Source organism: Notothenia rossii, assembly GCF_949606895.1.
Source record: "Notothenia rossii genome assembly, chromosome: 2".
Lineage (NCBI taxonomy): Eukaryota > Metazoa > Chordata > Actinopteri > Perciformes > Nototheniidae > Notothenia > Notothenia rossii.
Genome location: NC_136904.1, coordinates 52,349,346 through 52,362,145, shown reverse-complemented (window position 1 = coordinate 52,362,145; position 12,800 = coordinate 52,349,346).

Sequence of the window (12,800 nt, the reverse complement as noted above, 5' to 3'; positions counted from 1 at the left end):
GTAAAATATTAATAAAGTTAATTAATATATAAAATTATGCAAAATTAAAATATGAAATGTTAAAATAAAGTTGTACCGTGTATGGTTTTGACTTTGAAATATGAATATGGTTCAAATCCAAATCTCCTGTGTACAGGGCATACCGAAATGTATGAAATTATGCTAATCTCACTACTTGTGTTAGCTTCAATAAATTGGTGTTTGAAAAAGTATTATGTAAAGTTTCATCTCTTATAATTAGAAACCACTTGCAATTCTATCTTGGCAATCAAGCATGTGTTTATTTATAACACTTAAAATTATACTTCACAATGTTATGGGTTCTATTTGTGTAATAATTATGTACTACCACCAGAGTGCGCTATTTTAATTGCCAGCTTAATCCACTAGGGCAGTGGTTCTCAACCTGTGGTACGCGTACCACTGGTGGTACGCCAGCTCCCGCTAGTGGTACGAGGAGGAATCTGACATATTAAAAAAAAAAAGTGGTATTCAAAGGTGGGGGTAGGTAATTTTGGAGAAACCAGCTCGAGTGAGCTAGAATTTGAAAATACACAACCGGAAAAAATATGCCACTTCCTTACAGAGCTTTCCAGAGATGACATTTTTGTAAGGATTTTTTGTCAGAGCACTTCAGATATTCATTGCTATCAGGATGTTAAGAGCATTCCATGGAATATAACAAAAGTGTATCTCGAGCCAGTTTCTCAAACGTACCTACCCCACCTTTAACCTTTACACATAACACAGACATATAAAATACAGGAAACAGAACTAAGTAAACAAAAAGACGAAAAGCAGTCACTACAGATGGAGCGATTCATTTCGGACAGTTTGAAACGCGAGGGCCGTGATTGGTACGTGATCTGCCCTCGCTCAAGGGAAAGCCTCCAGCTTGACTTGAGACCGCCCGCGTGATAGATAAATGTATTTATAATGAAGCCAGCTGCAATGGATCATTGATCCACCAGGAGGTGCAGTGGGGTTCCACACTGGAGCTCATGTGAAATAAAGTCAGATACAGTACGCTGGATGTACAGCGGAACTTTGTTAAGATCCATATGTCACGGATATCATACTCTGTGCTAAATAAGAGACATGTAATCATTTACAAAACATCAACATGTTGTTATTTAACAAAATAATTGTGTTATTCGAAAAAAACGAACGGGAGGAAATGCAGCCCGGCTCTCGATTTTTAATCCTAATTTAATCATCATCTTCACCACGATCATTTATGTTTATGTTCGCCGAATTGACATGAAATTACTGACACATATGAATATACTGTATTCAACTTCATTAAGGCGAGACACGGCAGGCAAAAACATCGTTTTTCATGCCCATGTCAATTTTGAGATTTTGTGCTATTTTGATTCAATAAGATGTTTTCTTTCAGGCTTTTGGAAGGAAAACGTACAAAATACACATTTAGGTGTTTATTTTACTATAGTTTGTCTATTTCCGTCGGTAGATTTCTCCTAAATTCACCAAAAGTTAGCAATCTAACGTAACATAAAGTGCCGTGACCGCTGTTTGCTCCATGTCATGAGAGGTACCGTTGGAAAGCTCAGGTTCTCCTGCACAATCTCATCAGATCCAAATATGGTCATTTCCTTTGTATCAGCAACCAATCGTGAAAGTACAAAGGGGTCATCTGACCAAAGAACGGAATCTTATTGGCTGGTGTCAATTTCTGACAACGTGATTCGTTCAGATGCGTCACGTGGTGCGCCATGACACTTCCTTGTTTATATTTGCGCTGAAAATTTAAATCTCAAAATGCCGAAACATCCGCGAAAAAATCGTTCAAAGAGAAGAGGACAACAATTGTCACTTGCACGTAGCAAGGTAGAAGACAAAACAAATGACCCCGAACCTGAAAAACCTTCACTTAGTGCGTCAATGCGCAAGCTGTCACCCAAAGAGCAGGAGGGTTTAGATAGCGCCACACAGCAGTGGCTGATAATACATGTAGCGCGGCTGAATGAACTGCTCAGTGGGTTGATTTGCCCAAATTGCGCAGGGACAGGGCTCAAAGTTAACATCGATCCGCAAAACCATGGTTTCTGTAGCAGCTTAATTTTAGAGTGCAGTCTGTGTGATGGTGGGTACCGCAAAAGTGTGTACACATCTACACGTCTTCAAGACGAAACCAGGAAGGATGTTGCTTTTGATGTGAATGTGAGAATGGTGCTCTTAGCGCACGAGTTAGGCTTGGGCTATGCAGCTCTGAAGAAAATAAGCAAAGTGTTGGGGATTCCTGCACTTCATCTCAAAACCTATCAGAGACGTGACAAGAGAGTGACAGGTATAGAAACAGGATTGAGACCAAGAAAACTTGAACTATTGAATTCAGAGTATAACTTATCAGGACATTCAGTTGACTTATTTTTTTCTCTTATTAGTGGCAGAAATAGAGAGAGGCCTGGAGTCACTTCACAGGACAAGGGAGCAGGTCAGGCAGGCTTATGCAGATGTGGACCCAGATGTTGCAGAGTTGCTGAGGGAGGATGCAGAGGCAGTTATAAACATCAGCGTGTCATTTGATGGCACATGGCAAAAGCGAGGCTTCACATCCCATTATGGGATCGGTGTGTGCATTGACATCCTTACTGGATTGGTGATAGACTATGAAATCCTATCATCCTATTGCCATGCTTGTGCTCTAAAGGGAAATGCCAAGCAAGAGCAAAAGATTACAGAAGAGGAGTATGACAGTTGGCGACAGACACATAGTGATTGTGCAAGAAACTTTGCAGGGTCAAGCAAGGCAATGGAGCAGGAGTCAGCCAAGAGGATGTGGGCCAGGTCTGTGAATCGCCACCAGGTGCGGTACACAGAGATGTTGTCAGATGGGGATAGCGCAGCATTTAGGGAGGTGGTTGCACTGAACCCATACCCTGGGCATGAAGTGGTGAAATTAGAGTGCATTAATCATGCCCACAAGCGAATGGGTACAGCACTCAGAAAAATGAGTTCACAGAAAAAGTTAGGAGGGAAGGGTGTAGGGAAGCTGACTGCAAAGAAATGCAAAACTTTGCAAAATTATTACAGGGGGGCAATTCTCAACAACCAGGGTTCAATCGATAAAATGAAGGGAAAAATATGGGCAGGTCTCCTCCACGGCATGTCTACTGATGACAGCCCCTTACACACCAGGTGCAATCCCTCCTGGTGTTGGTATAGGAAAGCAGAGGATAATGGGGAAACACCTGGTAGCCACAAAGAACATGCTGGAAACTTTTTAAAGCGAGAGGTGGGGGAGAAGCTTATCCCTGTGTACCACCGCATGTCAAGTGACAGCCTGCTCCAGAGAATGCAGCATGGAGGTACTCAAAATGCCAATGAGTGCCTCAACTCTGTGATATGGGCGCGGTGTCCAAAAACGGTCTTTGTGGGGAAAAGCAGGGTTGAGGCAGCTGCAAGTATGGCCATCTCCACCTTTAATGAAGGTGCCTCTGCCATGCTGGCTGTTATGGAGAAGTTGTGGCTCCAGAGCACAGCTGTTACTGTCAGCGCAATGAGACAAAGTGATTTGCTGAGAATTTCAAAAGCTGAGGCCATTACATCTACTAGTTTGAAATATAGGCGCAAGAGTCTAAGCACAGCAACAAAGGTGAAAAGACATCAGCAGGAGATGCAGGAGGGGCCTACTTATGGAGCAGGCATGGACTAGGGTGGCAGTTCTGCAGTGCGTGTGTTACTGTGGTCGTAGTGTGTGTGTGTTACTGTGGTTTTGTTCATCAGGTACATACTGTGTTACTCAGTTTTCAGTTGTATTGTGTTTTATATGTTCTATATTGTTGTTGTTGTAAGTATTAGATTAGATATTGTGTCTGAAAATAGTGTCTTCCAATAAAAAAAAAATGGAATTTGACAATACATATCTTTAAAGGTCGTTTTCTCAAAATGAGTTTTTTCTCCTACTCTGAGCACAAAATGTCCACTTCAGTAGCACGTAGACACACCAAACCTTCCAGTTATATTCCTATCCATATTCTGAAGGCTTTTACAGAAGGGTTTGTTCATTTATCATTCATAGCCTGAATTATATAACATTTTATACCTAAAAACATGGCGAAAATTGATATTTTAGGGCTGTTGACAGTATTTTCTGATTTATTTATTGATAAAAAGAGATATAAAAAATCCCTTCTGTAAAAGCCTTCAATTCTAATATGACAACAAAATGAAACAAGAATTTTGAACCTGGCTTTATCCAATAAAAAAAATTCGTTTCCTGAAATGTGTTAAAATATGTGCATATTTAATGAGATTATGGCTAATTTGCATATTTAAACATGCTATTTCTGAAAACTTGTAATACAAAAAACAATTGCCTTATTGTAAGTAATTAACTGGAGAAATTTCTAGATGATATCTTTAAGTTAAAAAAATTACCCTATTCACCTGTAGTGTCTCGCCTTAAAACGTTATTAACGTGCCTAAACTCAGTAATTTACCAAAGATATGTATATTTTAAATGGAGTTTCGTACAAAGTGTAGCGGAGGGATCCTCATCTGGATGAAGGGTGTTATTTTCCCCATAAAGAACAAGTCGCTGCAAATTATCCCGCTTATTACATGGCCACATTCTCAAAAAAGTAACGACATGACTCCCAATATTAATTGAAATGCTTTTATGGATTTAGAAAATGTTTTTATTGATTTAAAAAATAGTTGTATGTATTGATTTAAATTCACATGCATCCGCTAAGAAAAATAGTCCGTTGTTACAGTTTTTTAAACAGTCTGAATGAAACGGCAGCTCTCAGCTGTGTATTTACACAACTAATGGCCCATCAACCACAGCTCTCTCCCACCCTCCCCCCCTGATCTTTCTTCTCCAGCAGCTAAATTAACAGTAGGTTACTCTGAGTGACCATAGACTGTATGTGACAAGCTTACAGTTAGTGACGTAACAACACCATAAAAGCTGGTGGGTTGAAAGCAATACGGGAGGTAAAAATAACTACAATAATTGTGACTTATTTATTGTGGCTTTTATGTTTTTAGGTATAAAATGTTATGTAATTCAGGCTTATAGTTCACCCTTCTCTGAAAGCCTTCAACAATGACAATATTCATTGTAATTTAATAAATCCTTCCAACACACATTGTAAAAAATAGCCTACTGTAAGTTAAGAAATCATTTCAATATGTACATCTTCTGATGTAACAACAATAACATTATAAATAGTAACATAGCTGAACATGGTATTGCACATTTAGCTTTGAGTGTTACTGACCGGAGATGTTTTTATTACATGAATTAAGGTGACTGAGGCTTTTTAACATACAGGGATGCAAACTCATCAGGTATGAAAAAGGTGACAAGGATCCGAGCCCCCGGCTCCCCCACCCCCCACCCCACGGAATGACAGAGGATTTTAGCAGTCAGAACAACTAAAGCAGCAGTGTTAATAATAACAGAAACGCCAAAGAGTCACATAATAGAAATATATAAAAGCATTTATTTCAAATTGTGGAGCAGTCAGTTTATAATTTTGGCAGCACTGTTGAGCATTTTGAAAATGTATTTTCAGGCCTCTGTGCAAGGCTTAGTCTTTCTATCTTTATAGCCACATGGTGTAAAGTAACTAAGTTCATAAACTCAACAAGTACTATACTTGGGCACAATTTTGAGATACTTGTACTTTATTTAAGTATTTCAATGTTTTGCTACTTTGTTCTTCTACTCCACTACAGTTCAGAGGTACATGGTGTACTTTGACTCCACTACATGTATTTAATACCTTTAGTTACTTCACAGATCTGGATTAATTAAGTGAAATATAATCAAGTGTTAAATCAGACTTTAGTTCCACCTGGAGTAAATCCACAAGCTACCCTGCAGTATACAAAGTCATTCAAACTAGCTGCACCTTTACCAGCTTTGAGAACACTTTCATGATCAACCATTATAAAACATATCATATATATTATTCTGAAATGGACCAATCTGCACAATGACTACTTTTACTGTCGCTACTTTCACTATATTTTGATGATAATACTTTTCTACTTTTACTTGAGGAACATTTTGAATGCAGGACTTTTACTGTAACAGAGTATTCCTACACTCTGGGACTATTACTTTTACTCAAGTACAAGATCTGAGTACTTCTACTTTTACTCAAGTAAAATATATATACTTATACCACCTCTGTTTATAGCCTATGAAAAAAACTATGAGAAATAGAAGGCTAAAGCTAACGTTAGCAGATAGTGACAATGTATGCTAGCTAGCTAGCTCAACGATTCCTTAAATAATATTGCCACAGAAAAACTTTTCAGTTCACATCACGTTCTGCCGCTCCGACAGGGAGCTCTGCTCTGAACACCTGAACGGCCCATTCTAACAGCTGTTCACCAGCGGTCCAGTCTGTGCCACAGTGACTCCGGACGCACAGTTAATATTAACGGATGCACCCGTAGGTAATGCAGCTGCTGAAGCTAGACCATCATCTCGGAGCAGCAGAGCCTTATTATACATCCATGAGCAGAGCCGACAGGCAGGAAGACTCGAGCACACAGCTCGTACTTCATTATAATATATAAAAAAAGAACACCATGCGTGTCATGATGGCACATAACAGCTCACGGCCGCAGATTACTCCGGGTCCCAGCCCCCCCCCCATACCCCAAAAATATTTGTATTGCAGATCTACATGAATCACGCAAACGACTTATTTTGGATTCAAAACGGCGAATTTCGCCGAAAGGTGACAAGTTTGCATCACTGAACATAGACAGAGCACAACTGAAACATAACATCTGAAACGATGTAACAACATAATACACTAGTGGGGATGCTTGGGATGTGAGGAGTGAGGGACACGGCTTAGAACGGGCGTGTCGCCTGGCAGGACAGGAGAGTGTGTGCACCAGTCTGCCTTGATCTATGAATTCATGTCCGTGTTTTATAGAAGGAAATTCCTTCACTTCATGAAAGTGTTTTAACCACACACACCTCTACTACACACACATGACGGGTGTTATTTTCCCCATAAGGAACAAGTCGCTGCAAATTATCCCGCTTATTACACGGCCAAATTCTCAACAAAGTAACGACATGACTCCCAATATTAATTGAAATGCTTTTATGGATTTAGAAAATGTTTTTATTGATTTAAAAAATAGTTGTATGTATTGATTTAAAAAATAGTTGTATGTATTGATTTAAATTGACATGCATCCGCTAAGAAAAATAGTCCGTTGTTACAGTTTTTTAAACTGTCTGAATGAAACGGCAGCTCTCAGCTGTGTATTTACACAACTAATGGCCCATCAACTACAGCTCTCTCCCCCCCTCCCCCCTTGATCTTTCTTCTCCAGCAGCTAAATTAACGGTAGGTTACTCTGAGTGACAAGCTTACAGTTAGACACAACACTGTCATTGCAAGTGACCCTCAGTTAGTTGACTTTTATGTTCAACTGCTAAATTCGTTACTGATAAAAAAGGGCTTCTACTGTACCTAATTAGGCTACCTTAACACTAGAACCGCCAGAGGTTTTTGTATAGGCCTACCTAAACCTGTCAAATCCCGCTATTAGAATGCAATTTTTAACAACATAGGGTGCTACATAACACACTTTCAGGAAAAGTCAGGGACTGGGAGACTTTAATATTTTATTGAAAAAAAGTTACATTGCACACACACAACACACAACACACATCACACAAATTGACCCGATTGGCGGTTCTAGTATTAAATAAACTCACTAATTAATGAAACCAGTTCAATCCGCATTATTCTTATTCTTATCATTCTTTATGAGCGCAGAAATAGTCTTAAAATCAGATCTGTTTTTTAAATGAAATCTGACGGCAGGCAGTTAGCTCTGATCACCTATGACAAATGCGCCGCACCTAATCGCTGGCCATTCAGCCACAGACACTGTTCGAAATGGGGGGGAGCTAGGAGGAGCTTGGCTCCCCCGAAGAGGGAGGGAGCTCCCCTGAAGGCTGACTTTGAGATAAATAGGGGGAGCCCAAAACAATCGTGCATATTTGTGTCACACAGATTAGAAATGTTGAGTTTCTGTAAATAACAGTTCTTGAAATAAATAATAGTTATTGTTCATTACAGTTTCTGAATATTTGTTTTATATTTGTGAATATGTCTGGGTGTTGCCATCTGTATGTAGCGGCGCTGCATTCTTACTTACGTTGCTATGATTATGGCGGTGATGCCGGCGCGGTATTTGAAATGTTCATATTGATATTTTTTTAACTCTGGCTGTGTAATAAAAAAATATGGCAAAACGAAAACAGCCAAGCGTCACAGCTTTTGGATTCACAAGCAAAGAAGCGAAGGAGTCTAAAAATGACAACGTGAACGGAAAACAACTTTTAGTTGGCCGGCTGTAAGCGGCGTTAGGGTCGAGTTTGACAGCTCCACACTGAGGGAGAGGCCTGCCGATGCGGAGCCTGAAGAGGCTTCAACAACGGCCACATCCGCCGGCATAGTGACACCGTCTGTATTAGTAGAAGAGTGTTTTTATAGCAATTGATCGCATCCGCGCTGCTGCGCCAGTCAACAGAGCGTGCGTGTGATATATTTAGTAGCAGGATGTGCTCTGAAAAATAGGGCTCCCCGAAAGCAAATGGGTAATTCGAAAACTGACAGAGCTCCCTCTATACAAATCAAACTGTAGAAGGTGTGAAAGCACCTATTGTTTTAAATAATGGTCGGAATGTGACCTATGAGCCTTCTGAATTACCGTGGGACAGCACATTCTAAACTAAAATGTTCAATCAATAAAGTAACATCTTATCTTATCTTAATAATATCTTCATATTAATAATAATAATAAATCATACAGTATGTGTCCGAAAGGGAGCAGGAGGAAGCAAACACAAAAATATACTGCATATTAAAGCAAACGATTGTAAAGGTTAAAGTATGAGCATAACAAATAAAGAAGTGTAATGTAAACATTTACATTATAATTATGATTATTTAATATATAAAGACTATATATTATTGAATTACAAGATTAGATATACTTTAGTTGATCTAAAATATTGATGTGTTAAAATGCTCTTCAAAACACAACTGAAAGTCCATGAAACTTGTCTTTCTGTATTTGTGAATGAAGCGCCATCTCCTGGTTAAAACCTGAAATTGAAAATCTGGCAACGCCCTCTTGGAAAATAGTGGGAGGGCTTAACATTCCTCTATACTGGTCTTTGGCTGGTGGTAGGCAGGAAGCTGTAAGCTGGAGTCCGAAATTCAGTGCTCCATCTGTACATTGTGCACATTTGGGACATTAAGGTACATTATTATTACTGCAAGAGCAGCTGATGGTAAGGACCTCAGACAACTTCAATTTAAAACAGGCTATAGGGACAAGTGCCATCAGTTTGAGGCTTGATTAAATAACATTAATTACAAAATAAATCATACTATCAAAATACTACACCGAATGAAAATAAGCTTGAGATAATTAAAACTGTGGTTTAAATTAGTTCTAATAGGCTATTGCTGTTTTTTGATTTAGAAACGAAAACATTTTTTAAATTTTATTTCTGGCGTTGCTAATTACGACCTTACTACCCGCCAACGTTGCAAGCAAGCTGAAGAAAGAAGAAAGCTGAATGATGTTAAAAACGTGGCTCAAAACGGGAGGTATTCGGAGGAGAGGTACAGAGGAGAATATTACCAGCGAAAGTGAACAAGTGAATGAGGAGGAGGACAGTCATCAACCGAGCACAAGCGCAGGCTCCGCAAGCAACGCAAAAGTGAAAAGCACAGCCGCTGTGATGGAGGACAGAAGTGACTCAGGAAGAAGGCATTTGCTCAAATAATGGAGAGAAGGCTGTGACCGAGGTCAAACGCTGAAAAAGCACACACTTGTCCTTAATTGTTGTCTTTTTTCTTATCTCTTTTCTTTTTTACTTTGCCACCACAGAAATGGCAATAGCAAACATCAGCAGACTGAAGATGAGCTATTAGCCCTTAGGCTCATCTGCTCCTGGAGGCTTTCATTATTATTGTGGAACTGAATTTCCAATAGGACATTTTCTGTTACGATGTAGGTTGTTGCAGGAGGCCTACATTCACACTTTGGTATAGGTCCAGGAAATGACATGTGTGTACAGTTGACATTTGTTGTGTGAGAATAAGTTATTATGTTGTTCTTTATATTCTCACTTGTGGTGAGTGTGAGAGAGAGTGAGAGAGAGAGAGAGAGAGAACAAAATATATATATTTGCCTCCGAGTCCTGCATGGACTGTATTTTAACATTGGTCATATGGTGGTACTTGGAGAGCCAACTATTTTCTCAGGTGGTACTTGGTGTAAAAAGGTTGAGAACCACTGCACTTGGGAATAGCTGTTGCAAAACTGACTTGTTTTTAACAAGGAGAAACTTATTTTCCTTAAAAATATCTTTAAAATAGGAAGAACATTACACTATGGTTAAACAACATAGCACATAACCGCCAAAACATATTTGCAAACAAGAATATTCACAAAACCGCCAATACACACTTGCAAACAAGAATATCCCAAAACCAGCCAATACACTTTTACCAGCAGAAGTACTTCCAATCGTTCTAACTCTAACAAGAAGTATGGTTTTCTTTACTAGATGGAATGCCTAGCCTCAGTGTGTTAAAGCAAACAGAGTACTTCAATTAGCATTTCCTGAAATGACAACTGCCGTGTGGTTCACTGTGAACATGAGGTCAAGACAAGATGACAACTGGTTTTCCAACCTTTGACCTGAAGAACAAAGGGATTTGAAAAAACACCTCGTGGCTCTCACAGTGGAGTTGAAATAATTGTGTGTGATATTTTGTCTAGTAAATTCAACACACAACACTGCAGTTGAAAATAACATTTCTATTTAGTTTACAATGATAAATGGGCCTCATACACTTACGTCATAGCCCTCTACCCATGTAGGTAAATGTTTTGACTTTAAGAGCCAGTATGGTCATCTCTTCTGTTTAAACACGCTATTATGGGACAAAATGGGACGCTATCCAAACACAATCAGAAGAATATCGTCTATCTAACGCACGAATGTCACACTTCTCGTTGTAATCCACCACCCAATGTCTTTTTGAAAACAGAAAAAAGTAACCACTGAAAGCTTCAAACTCCTCAGGCCTTTTCCTTGAAAAAGGACTTTTTTAAAACAGCCTCACACTGTTGTTAACACAAAACACTCACTCCAATAACCTTAGCTTCAAACTTTGGCTGTGTCTTTGCCTCAAGCAGTCCCGACTGCTTAATGGCCTAAAACCAATCACGTTAAGTTAAAACGCAACAAAAGACACCTATTGAAGTGATTGTTTCTAGCCGACATGTAATAACAGACAAACGAATAGCATGCAGGGTTAAATAGAAAAAAATTAATTGAACTCACCCTGCCTGTAACAAAGCAACGCCACGTGGTAGGATACCAATGTTTATCAATTTAGGCTTGTTTTAACTTAAATTGCACAGCTATTTTCAGGATCCGCTGGCCGCCGTCAAACACACAGAACTAACATTGTCCTACATAAACTATTGAAGAATTCGATAGAACAGGTTTCTCCTTACCTAGTTGATTTGAGCTCTCTGTGTGTTGAACGGATGCCAGCGGGTCCAGCGAGCAGCCTGCTGTAGTCTCTCCCGGTTGTGCGAGGATCACGTCAGGGTCCCCAATTGTTAAATATGTTCTTTATTCTCGCGTCCAGGAGAGAAGCTTTAAAATGAGACTAAATGGAGTCTCTGAGAAGATTCAAATGGGATACTTTAATTTAAAAAAGGCGCGGCAGTGTTACAGACAGAATATTGTTCAGGCAGAAAACAGCTGTGATCTGGCTCTCATGAGCAAGAGAAGAGAGCGCATCCCTTCTTCTTCTTCTTCTTATTTTCTTTAATGGCGAATCGCTTCCACTTGGAGCATATATCGCCACCTACTGTTTAGTTATTAAATGTTCATACTAAATCCTTGTCCTCAGACCAGTGCTTTTGAGGAATTTGAAGATCAGCTTGTTTGCTTCATTTCTTGATTTACTTTCAAATATTGCCTTGAAATCCCTGTCCTTGATGTTGAGTTGTTCCAGTGTAGTTTTCAGAATGAGTCTTTGTCTGTTATAGTCCGGGCAGCTAAAAAATACATGATGTATTGTCTCTGGTTGTTGGCAACCATCACAATTGCCATTTGGATGTTTTCCAATCAGATGCAGTGATGAGTTTAGTCCAGAGTGTCCCAATTTTATCCTGCTGTTGATGCTCTGCTCTCTTCTACTACTCCCCCAAGTGCTTCCTGTTCCTACTTCCCTTTGTATCTGTTATAAATGTCTTCCTTTGGTGTTACTGTCCCATAGTTTTTGACATTGTTGCTTGATAACCACTTTAGTAAAAGATTTGACTTCTGCTCTACTGATGGGTACCATAATATCAATCTGGTTTGCTTTCAAACCACATTTTGCCAGTTGATCCACTACTTCATTCCCTCTAATGCCCACATGCGCTGGAACCCACACAAATTGAACAACAATTCCCAGATGAACTAACCTAAACATGCTTTGTAAAATTTCATGTAAAATATCCTGACGACATTCTGAAGAGAAGTTGTTTATACTCTCCAGAGCTGCACTGGAGTCAGAGCAAATGACCACTCGCATTGACTGTATTTCCTCTACCCACTGAAATGCTAGAGAGATAGCCATCATCTCTACTGTATATACTGCAATGTGATCACTTGTACGCTTTCCCACTTTGACTTTTAACTCAGGAACATAAAATGCACAACTCGTTAGACCATTTTCTGGATTTTTGGATCCATCAGT